An 11,526-nucleotide genomic window follows, 5' to 3' on the forward strand; every position below is an offset into this window, starting at 1 on the left:
TATATATTAAATAAGCATTCTTAGTTGGCTGGTCCTTAACTCCTTTGAATTTTATCAGAGGTGGGTAAGGGGGCTGGCAACCCTGGCCTTTCATGTTCCTGGCTACATTCCTATTTTGCCTGTCAGCACTTCCTGCTAAATTCTTATGTTAATTGTGTTACCTGGCACCTTCCTGGATCTGGTTTCTCTTTCTGTTTACCTTTGTCTTTCTCATTGCTGAAGTCTAACAGCAGAGGCAAAAAACTGCCTTTAGTAAAATTTCCTATTAATTTTTTTAATAAAGCTTAATGAGATTCTATTTTATCCCTTTTTATGCCTATGAACCCGTCTCTAGACGGGTTTGACCCACACTGTACCCACATTGTGACCTTGCTGTATAAATTACCCCTGACAAAGGGCCTCTGTGACAACCCACTTCTGAGATTTTTCCTGTCTCTCAAGAGCTATCTCTAAATAAACCCTTCCTACTCTTAACCACCATTTTCCTTTGGAATTTATTCTTTGATTTCAGGAGACATGAACTTGGCACATCAGACATGTAGGAGGTTGGCAGTTATATTTCTCCTATATCAGTATTACCAGAAGAAATCCTAAAAGGCAGTATTTTGCAAAACATTGCTTTAAAATACATGGTTTATGGTAAGAATGGCTTTTAAGTCCCTGACTGTAGGGAGCCACAGGAACACAATTCATGCTTACAATGAGTAGCAGGTAGAAGCCTAGATCTACGTGTTCATTCCTATAGTTGTCTCTGTTATTACAGCAGCAGTTTCAGGATTCATTTATTCTACAAAGCTCTAAGAACTGCTTTCTTAAGCATGAGTGATTAACAGAGACTGGCAGCTTCTTTATGGTTATTCTAGTCAGTGTCCCTTATGGTTTATTACAGTAATGAAGTGAATGCAATTGAAGTGTTTCTGTTTTTTAAACATCATCTTTTAAAAAGGCCATTTGAGAGCATACTTACTAAGTCTATGAGAAGAAATACATAGCTTTGTTTTATACATTAACCTGTGTCTCAGTAAACACTGTGCACTGTGCTTCTTCTTAAATTTCCTTGGGTAATAAATTTCACAACTCTGGAATGATAAAGCCAAAAGGGACTATGAAACTTTCTAGGTCTTTTGAGCTTTGCCATTTTAATTGCTGATGACTAGTAAACTTATTTTTATAGTTCTCAAAGTGAATTCACTTGTGGTTATCTTTAGCATCTAGTTCCCTTTTTGGTTACATGAGAATTTGGTTACAAGATAATTTATTGGGACAAGAAAGAAAATGTCAGAGTGGTGATCAGTAGCAAAATTCAGCCTCTCAAAGGACCAGAGTCCAGACACTGGAAAATAAAAACTTGCAGAAGAAAAAAAAAGAGTAGAGGATTGCTAGGAATCAGGAGGAACTGACAGGAAATATTAGGAGCTACCAAAAATTTGGAAAAACAGTCCTCAATGCAGAGAAAAGAAGGAAACAATTCCTGTTCTCTCCCTATCTCTTGCAACTCACCAGGAGGGAAACTAGGCTTTTCAAGAAGCAAAGTGTTAGGTATTTCAGAGCCCCCACAGAGCAAGCCCCCTCCTCTCTTTTCCCCCTGCCCCACTCTGGCCACAGGGAACAGGGAACTTCTGCATAACTAAGGCACAACCTCCCTTTGTTAGTGACTCTCTGCCTAGTTAAGGTCTTTCTGCCCCACCGGTTTCATGGTCAGATGTTCCAGTAAGACAGGGGCTTCCTGAAAGCAGTGACTCCATCCCCCCTAACCGAAACCTGTTGCTACATACCCCAGCCCCAGTCACCCACCCCCACCAATGGACCAGTGCTCTCCCACCTGCAAGATCCCTATATAAGCTTCCAGCTCAGCCCATACAGTTGCTGATCTCCATTCTGTGAGTCAGCCCAGCAGGCTGCAGACTGCTGCCCCAATAAAGCTTGCTTGAACGTCTGTGTGTGGCCCCCTTCTTCGGCGATCCTTTCATTCTGGTGCCGAAAACCTGGGAGGCGGCGCTATCGGGACCTGCGGGCTCGCCCCACCAGGGTCCAGAACTGCACTCCCGATCGCCCCTTCCCAGACCTGCAGTTGCCGAACCGGGGCACACACCTCCGGGGCTTTCAGTCCTTTGCCATTGCTGATGCCGCATCCAACACTGGCCCGATTCTCTCAATGGGTGAGTCAAGGGTCTCCCTGTCGGGTCTCCTGTCTGTTGGACTCCGGGAGCTCCAAGGAAAATCCTAGAGCTAGGTAAGGAGCACCCTCCGGCCTTCCGAGAAGGCTGAACCCTCGCCACCTCGGAGACGTCTGACTGACGAACGGTTCACCCCTGGGCTGGGTTAGCCTCAGTAGTGGAGAGTGATTAAGGAACGAGGATGCTCCTTCCCTAACCCCCTTCTTGGGAACCTTTGTCCTCACCCTTTTAATTTGCAGACACCTAAATGGGCACCACTAGTCTCATCCACCTCAGGACAGCCCCCGGGCTGTCTCCTAAAACACATTAAAACCCTCAGCCTTGGGGACTCGGTTAGGCCAAAGTGGCTAATCTTTTACTGTAATACTGCCTGGCCTCAATACCATTTAGACAATGAGTCCCAGTGACCCGAGAATGCCACTTTCAATTTCAATACACTCCACAATCTGGACAATTTCTGTCAGCGCAATGGCAAATGTTCTGAAATCCCTTATGTTCAAGCCTTCTTTGCCCTCCACTCTTGCCCCTCTTTGTGTTCCTCCTGCTCTACCTCTCAAATTCTCTTAGCCCATTCCAAACCTCCTCCCTGCCCAGATGAACCTCCTTTTGACCCTGCTGCCAGCCCCCATACCCCTGACACATACTCTCAAAGAGTTTAGGTATCTGACCCAATCATATGATCTTGCTTGACATGATCTCTATGTTATTCTCTCTTCCAGTCTTCTCCCGGCAAAAAAGAGAGGGTTTGGCTGGTGGCCCAGGCACATGCAGATGAGGTCCACCGGGCAGATAATACCAAGCCTCTGGTCACTACTGCCATCCCTTGGGAGGACCCCAATTAGAATTATCAGGCGGGCCTCCAAAGGCCTGCCCTTAAGGCAGTCAACTATGATAAGCTCAGGGAAATTTCTCAGAGGGAGGATGAAGATCCAGCCCAATTTCTAGCCCACTTAACTGAGGCCCTCCAAAAATTCACCAAAGTTGATCCTACATCGGCCGAGGGAACTTTAATTATGGCTTTTAAATTTTTCAATGGTTGTGAGGATCAGGCAAAGGCAAAAAAAAAAGCCCAGCAGGATCAGGCTAAGTACCAGCTACTGGCTACTGCCCTACAAGGCTCCCGGACCAGTCACTGGGGACTGGCAAGGGCTCCTTCTGGTCTGTGCTTTAACTGTGACAAAGCCGGCCACTGGGCGAGAGATTGCCAGTCCCCCAAACCACCATCAGGACCCTGCCTTCTGTGCAAACAGAAGGGACACTGGAAGGTAAACTGTCCTCTCTCCCCTCAGCATGGGAGGCCAGTCCCCTCGTCCCTTCTCATGAGGGAATCCAGTCTGTCTCTGCCTGACCTGTTGGGCCTAGCTGAGGAAGAGTGACTATGCCCTGGGACATTGGCCCCTTCGCCCATCACGTCAAAGGAGCCCAGGGTAACTATCCACATGGCAGGTAAGCCGATCTCATTTCTTATTGACTAGGGCCACTTATTTTGCCTTGCCTGAATGCCCCAGACCCATGCATCCCTCGGGGGTCTGAATTGAGGGAGTTGGTGGACTTGTTTCCTCCCCACTAGCCACTGAGCCTTTGTCTTCCCACATACAGGGCCTCCCTTTCTCCCAGTCATTTCTCCTTTTACCTCGCTGCCCCATCCCCATTCTGGGATGGGATCTGCTCTCCAAATTTAAGGCAGCCATTTCTTTCCAGTTACCCATAGCTGAGTCTGCTTTCATCCTGGTCCTCCCCTAGCCAGACCCCCATAGCCATAATCTCCCACTACCTCCTGACGTGATAGACCCAATAGTGTGGGATACCTCCTCCCCCTCAGTCACAACCCTGCAGCCCGGAGCTAGCAGCAGCTGCTGGGACTGAGCCCAGTTTGCGAGGAGGGCGCGGCATGGCGGGGAGGACCCAGGGCTGGGCCGCGGGCGGAGACTCCTGGAGTCCCAGAGGCTGGGGCAGTGCAGAGCCGGGCATGCCGAGCTCCTGCCAAGGCGCCTGCAACCCAATATGGCCCAACGCGGCTAGGGTGCGTGGCCCAGGAGGACGCTAGGGTGGCGGCGGGCAGGTGGCGACCTGAGCAAACCCCATGCCCCGCACAGGCTGAGCTGGACCTGACAGGTCCTGCTGGAGCGACATGATGGTGGAATCTGCCTCAGAGACAATCAGATCGGCTCCTTCTGGACAGAATGGCGTGGGCAGCCTCTCTGGGAAGGTGGATGGCAGTGGCAGGACTGGGGCTACTGGCACCACCACAAGCGGCCTAGGCAGGGACAGTGCTGGCAGTAGGAAGGCAGTGGCTGGAGCAGATGAGCCCTGAGGAGCTTCTACACTTCCAGCAGCAACAGACCCTTGCCCCTGATTTAACATCCCTCTCCCTGACCCCCAGCTCTGTCCTTCAATATGTTGATGATCTCCTCCTCTGCAGCCCCCTGTGCTGGATCCACCCCCCACCCCTCCTGCCTTGTCTTGTTCTCCTCTAGGACCTACCTGGCTTATGCTGACCAGGATTGCAGAACTCCTTTCCCCCATGGCCAAAACCTCACAATAGGCTGTCATACATGAGGCTGAGTAACTGTGCCCCTTTATTGACTATATCTTTCCCTGCCTTATTTGTTTTGATATTAATTCTGTGTGCCCTTTTGATATTTGGTATTGGAACTTACTGAATTCTTCCCTCACAACCTCAAGCCCTCACAATAGTCCTGTTGTCCACAGACTTTTTACCCTCCTCTCACCACTCCTCTCTCCCTGCTAGATTTGGCCACCGTGACCATCATCGCTGCTCCTAAAGACCTGGCACTCTGGGAGTTCCATGTCCACCAAGTTTGGCAATGTCTACCAAAGCATGGCTGACTGGGGTGGCACAGAGGCTCCCGTGCTGTGCCAACTTCCCAGCCAGCCCCCACTCCCCCCAAAAACTTCATCCCTGATCAGCAGGAAGTAGATATGGAAGAAGAGACTGCCGCCCCAATTCCATAACAAAATAAAGGCTGGGATGTTAGGTATTTCAGAGCCCCCACAGAGCAAGCCCCCTCCTCTCTTTTCCCCCTGCCCCACTCTGGCCACAGGGGACAGGGAACTTCTGCATAATTAAGGCATGCCCTCCCTTTGTTAGTGACTCTCTGCCTAGTTAAGGTCTTTCTGCCCCACTGGTTTCATGGTCAGATGTTCCAGTAAGATAGGGGCTTCCTGAAAGCAGTGACTCCATCCCCCCTAACCGAAACCTGTTGCTACATACCCCAGCCCCAGTCACCCACCCCCACCAATGGACCAGTGCTCTCCCACCTGCAAGATCCCTATATAAGCTTCTAGCTCAGCCCATACAGTTGCTGATCTCCATTCTGTGAGTCAGCCCAGCAGGCTGCAGACTGCTGCCCCAATAAAGCTTGCTTGAACGTCTGTGTGTGCCCCCCTTCTTCGGCGACCCTTTCACAAAGTAAGTACCCAGGGCTGGGAGATCCAGGGAGAAGGTGCAGTGGAGCCCATGGCCTTTGTGACCTTCAAATGCAGTGTGGGATTTTGCTCCAAAAAGACTCCTTCCACATGGTAGGGGTTCAAATGGAGACACCTGCCATATCACTAGAGTACTTGATCAGGTGCCATTTTGAGAAGGGGTTGGTTATTTAAATCTGGAACTCAGAACAACTGAAAAACAACTGAACTTCATGGCAACCAGCATTACCCTCCCACAGTGAATGGGTGAGAGATAGTCATGGGAGACAGCCATAGATAGGGAGTGGGCTATAAAGAGATCTCTGGAGAAGTTTAAACTGGAGCTAGGAAACACATACCACATCCACTGTCGTAAGAAGATAGATCTGCCTTGAGTTGCATTCAGAAACAGCTGCATATGAAAGTGCCTACTGACATTAAGTATTTGAACCCTTGTCCTGCTGCCTATATCCAGCACAGATCTGAGGCCTGAGTGTTTTCCCTATTCACCAACATGAGAAAGGAGACATCTTGTTGTGCACATTGCCATAGCCTAGGATAAACAGATGGGATTCTGGAATGGGGACAAACTAACAGATCCACAGACCTTAAGGCTAGGTAGAAAAAACAGACTTGATGAACTACAAAACTAGCTACTTAGAAGGAAACCACTCTTTCAAAAATAAGGAAAAAATACATTTTTTCTTGTTTTTGGATTCATTTTCCTTTCTTTCTTTTTTATTACTCCTTTTTTCTATTTACTTTTTCCTTTTAAATTTTGCTATTTTTATCTCCATAATATTTCTTTATTCTCCCTTTTTCTTTTATCTTCTATTTCTTATTGGTTTTCTTTTTTGTTACCTTTATCTAATGATATAAATATTCTTCTACTCCATAGTAATATCCTTTGTATCAATTTTCTCTCCTCATCTATTGTTTATTTTTTCTAACATGTACTTTTACATTCTCCCATTCCCAACTCCCTAATAGTATAATTATTGTAGATAGATAATTAGATTATCTTATAGACAGTTAGACAGGGCCATCCTCAAGGCCCCAGACCTCAAGGAGCCAGCACTCAAGGAGCCAATACAGTGAGGAGCAAACATGGAAAACAATTAAGGCACATTTACTGGTTAGCATTATAAAAAGGAAAAGAGGACTACTTCCCCTAGAGACAGGTAGCAATGATTAGTATTCTAAATGGAAAATTCCTTGTATGTGACTTGTTTTCCCATTAGATCCTCATTTAATTAATATTACCTGGGTGACTGTACTTGTAATCTTATTGGTTGGTCATAGTTTTGTCCCACCTCGTGACCACCTTGTAAATTCCCATTGAGTCTTATAGTTTTGTCCCACTTTGCACCCACCTCACCTCATGGCTTTCCTGTATAACACATCTTTGAAAAGTGCGGTGGGTGGGCAATCCACTTTCTGGTCCCCTTTCTGTCTCTCTTAGACAGAAGCTATCGTTCTCTCAATAAATTTTCCTACTCTTAACCTCCATTGTTCGTAGAATTCATTCTTCAATTTTAGAGAACACAAACTCACATTTTGGATATCTAATAAGTTTCAGAGTTACATCTATTCCCCCATATCATAATCATTAAGAATTATTAATCTGTAAATAGTTAAGTCTGTGTTACTACTGGTGAATTCTGTTGAATCACTAGTGGAGGGATAGTTTTCTCCTTTAGTAAATATTATCTATATCTTAATATTTGATTTGTTTTAGGGTTTATACTATAACTGTAGATTTCTTTCCTAAGGTTAATGGTGGTATATTATTGGTTCTTATGGTATGTCAATACCCAGGTTTCTTGGATAATACTACTGTTGTTGATTTTCATGATATTGCCAGGGTTGCATAGTTGTTACTTTTAATAGATTTACTCTGTAAGCCAATACCATGATTAAGCCAATTTTCTGACATTAACAATACAGTGATCCATTCCCAGAGAACTGGGTGCTGGGCCAATTACACTGCATCCCCCCCCCGCACACACACACACATATTAACAAAGGTGTTTAGATCTTTGGACTGAGTCAAAGGACTACAGTTCACCATGTCCTGAGTGTATTACTGAACAGGGCACTAACATAAAGAAATATCCATACTACCAACAAAGTCTTTTCAGTATAAGAGAAAGCATATCTAAGAACAAAACAAACAAAAACAGTAGAAACATGACAAGGCAAGACAACAAAATGCTTCCCAATACTCCCAACTTCCATGAAGCTGATCCATGGGGCAGTGAGCAGGAGGTAAGCAAAAGCCACACAGCTAAAATATTTGAAAGGATTTCAGAGAAGATTAAAAATACATCAATGAAGGGCTCTGTGCACCCACAGAAAATATAACTAATCAGATAATGAAAGTAATAAACAAAACAAACAAAGATTTTGCAGAAGTGGGAGCTGAAACACCATGACCATGCCCCATAAGGGCACCCAGCCCTCCACAGCCTGGCACAAACAGAAGGGGACACCATCATCCCCAGACCCTGGCAGCAGCAACACAGAATCAGAGCCACCATCTGAGCATGCCAATAGCCCAGCCATCACCACTGCAGCACTTTCCCTGTATTATTGGGCCAAATGGCAATGGCAAATCCAATGTTATTGATTGTATGCTTTTTGTGTTTGGCTATCGAGCACAAAAAATAAGATTTAAAAAATTGTCATTTCTAATACATAATTCTGATGAACACAAGGATATTGAGCTGTACCATAGAAGTTCATTTTCAAAAGATAATTGATAAAGAAGGGGATGATTATGAAGTTATTCCTAACAGTAATTTCTATGTATCCAGAACAACCTACAGAGATAATACTTCTGTCTATCACATAAGTGGGAAGAAAATGACATTTAAGGATGTTGGGAACCTTCTTCGAAGACATGGAATTGACTTGGACCATAATAGATTTTTAATATTGCAGGGTGAAGTTGAACAAATAGCTATGATGAAACCAAAAGGCCAGACTGAACATGATGAGGGTATGCTTGAATATTTAGAAGTTATAATTGGCTGTGGATGACTAAATGAACCTATTAAAGTCCTGTGTCAAAGAGTTGAAATACTAAATGAACACAGAGGAGAGAAGTTAAACAGAGTTAAAATGGTGGAAAAGGAAAAGGATGCCATGGAGGGAGAGAAAAACATAGCTATTGAATTTCCTACCTTGGAAAATTAAATACTTAGAAAAAAGAATCATGTTTGTCATTTATGATCTGCAGAAACAAATTGCTGAAATGGAGATGCAAAAGGAAAAGATTCATGAAGAATTTAAAAGTATACCTGCCAAGAGTGAGAACATCATAACTGAGTCAACAACTAGAAACAATTCCCTTGAAAAAGAAAAAGAGAGGGAAGAGAAAAAATTAAAGGAAGTTATGGATAGTTTTATACAGGAAACACAAGGGCTTCAGTAGGAAGCCTCAGTAGATATAATATGGCAGTATCTTAATTAAGTAAGGCAAAAGAAGCTCTCATTGTTGCTTCTGAGACTCTCAAAGAAAGGAAATCTGCCATCAGAAATATAGAGGCAAAACTCCCTCAAACTGAATAAGCATTAAAGGAGAAAGAAAAAGAACTTTAAAAAATTACACAAGAAGAAATGAACTTCAAAAGTTTGGTTCATGGGCTGGGGATTTAGCTCAGTGGTTTTGCCACCTGCTGCACAAGCACAAGGACCCGAGTTGGATCCCTGGTACCAAAAAAAAAAAAAAAAAGTTTGGTTCATGATCTTTTCCAAAAAGTTGAAGAAGCAAAAAGTTCCTTAGCAATGAATCAAAGTAGAGGGAAAGTACTTGATGCAATAATTCAAGAAAAAATGTCTGGTAGGATTCCAGGAATATATGGAAGACTGGGGGACCTAGGAGCCATTCATGAAAAATATGATGTGGCTATTTCATCCTGTTGCCATACCTTAGATTACATTGTTGTTGATTCTACTGATACAGCTAAGAATGTGTAAACTTCCTTAAAAGAAAAAATATTGGAGTTGCAACCTTTATAAGGTTAGATAAGATCACAGTCTAGGCCCAAAAAATGACCAAAATTCAAACTCCTGAAAATATTCCTTGGTTATTTGATTTAGTTAAAGTAAAAGATGAGGAAATTCACCAAGCTTTTTACTTTGCTTTATGAGATACCTTGGTAGCTGACAACTTGGATCAAGCCACAAGAGTAGCATATCACAAAGATAGAAGATGGAGGATGGTAATCTTACATGGGCAAATCATAGAACAGTCAGGTACAATGACTGGTGGTGGAAGCAAAGTAATGAAAGGAAGAATGGGTTCTTCAGTTGTTGTTGAAATCTCTGAAGAAGAGGTCAGCATGTGTAAAATTGTAGTCAAACTTTTTTTTATTTTTATCTTTCCTGAGGTAAATAAAATGGAATCACAGTTGCAAAAATATTCTAAGTAATACAAATCCAAGAACAAAAAGTACAACTTGAAGAAGCAGTAGTTAAGTTACGACATGATGAACAAGAAATGAAGAATACACTTGAAAAGTTTACTGCAAGTATCCAGTATTTATCAGAGCAAGAAGAATATTTGAGTGTACAAGTTAAGGAACTTGAAGCTAATGTAGTTGCTACAGCCCCTGACCAAAAAAAAGCAGAAATTTCTAGAAGAAAATGTCAGTACTTTCAAAACAGAATGTGATGGTGTGAGAAATATGATGGTCTGAGAAAGCTGGTAAAGTACAAGCTGAGGTTAAACAATTACACAATATCATCGTGGAAATCAATAACCATAAACTCAAGGCCCAACAAGACAAACTTGATAAAATAAATAAGCAACTAGATAAATGTGCTTCTGCTATTACTAAAGCCCAAGTAGCAATCAAGACTCCTGACAGAAATCTTAAAAAGGCACAAGACTCTGTTTCACACAGAGAAAGAAATAAAGGATACTGAGAAAGAAGTACATGACTTAGCAGCAGAGCTAAGAAGTCTTGAGGACAAAGCAACAGAGGTCATAAAAAATAGAAATGCTGCAGAGTTCTTGGTTTTTAGGAGTCCTTACTAGAGATCCAGAAAGAACATCATAATCTGAATCAAGAACTGAAAGTTATTCAAGACAATGAACATGCCCTTCAGAAAGATGCACTTAGTATTAAGTTGAAACTTGAACAAATACATGGTCACATTACTGAACATAATTCTAAAATAAAATATTGATAAAAAGAGATTTAAAAAATATCAATGCATCCTATAGAAGATACTCCTGTTGAAGAGGTTTCTGTTCTAAGCCCAGAGGATCTTGAAGCAGTTAAGAATCAAGATTCTGTAACAAATCAAATTGCACGTCTGGAAGCCCAGTGTCATAAAATTAAACCAAACCTTGGTGCCATTGCAGAGTATAAAAAGAAACAAGAGAGCGCAGAGGTAGGGGCTTCTTGGCTGCCATACCACTGCTCCCAGTGAAGAAGAAGGGGCTTCTGGGCCACCATACCAGTGCTTCCAACACAAAGGAGGTGAGCTGCAAAGGTGCCAGCAGCATACACAGAACGAGCCACCACACCCAATCCCATTGAAATGGGAAGACACGTAAAAAAGTCTCAAAAACAGATTTCCACATCACCCACAGCAGCCTCAAAGGGAAATGAGATGGAACACTCTGATACTCAACCACCTGGACTCCCTGAACTGGCAACAAAAGACGATCTGAAAAAAATGAAATCAGAAATAATTTCCCAGATAACAACAGAGATTGTGCTCATACTGCAAGACACGATTAATAAATCTAGAGAGGAACTGAGGAATATGATGGAATCTCAACATAGGAAACAAATGGAATCCATAAAACAGATGTAAACAGATTTCCAGGACATCAAAAACTCCATTGAAAGTCTACGCAGCAAAATGAGCCAAAGTGAGGAAAGAATTTCAGATATAAAAGATA

General features: G+C 43.3%; 1 long non-coding RNA gene and 1 pseudogene across 1 annotated transcript; both read left to right on the top strand.

Moving 5' to 3' along the window:
- The first annotated feature begins 1,716 nt into the window (after window positions 1–1,716).
- On the top strand, window positions 1,717–5,573 carry LOC147822446 (uncharacterized). The gene is made up of 3 exons (XR_015445548.1): window positions 1,717–2,159; window positions 3,467–3,623; window positions 4,274–5,573. It is a non-coding gene; the product is annotated as an uncharacterized LOC147822446 (long non-coding RNA).
- Window positions 5,574–8,043: 2,470 nt separating this feature from the next.
- On the top strand, window positions 8,044–11,048 carry LOC101714379 (structural maintenance of chromosomes protein 4-like; annotated as a pseudogene).
- The last annotated feature ends 478 nt before the right edge of the window (window positions 11,049–11,526 follow it).

The sequence above is a fragment of the Heterocephalus glaber genome, unplaced genomic scaffold, assembly GCF_053883595.1.
Source record: "Heterocephalus glaber isolate CG9 unplaced genomic scaffold, H.glaber_assembly_v1.0 deba00001613, whole genome shotgun sequence".
Taxonomy (NCBI): Eukaryota; Metazoa; Chordata; class Mammalia; order Rodentia; family Bathyergidae; genus Heterocephalus; species Heterocephalus glaber.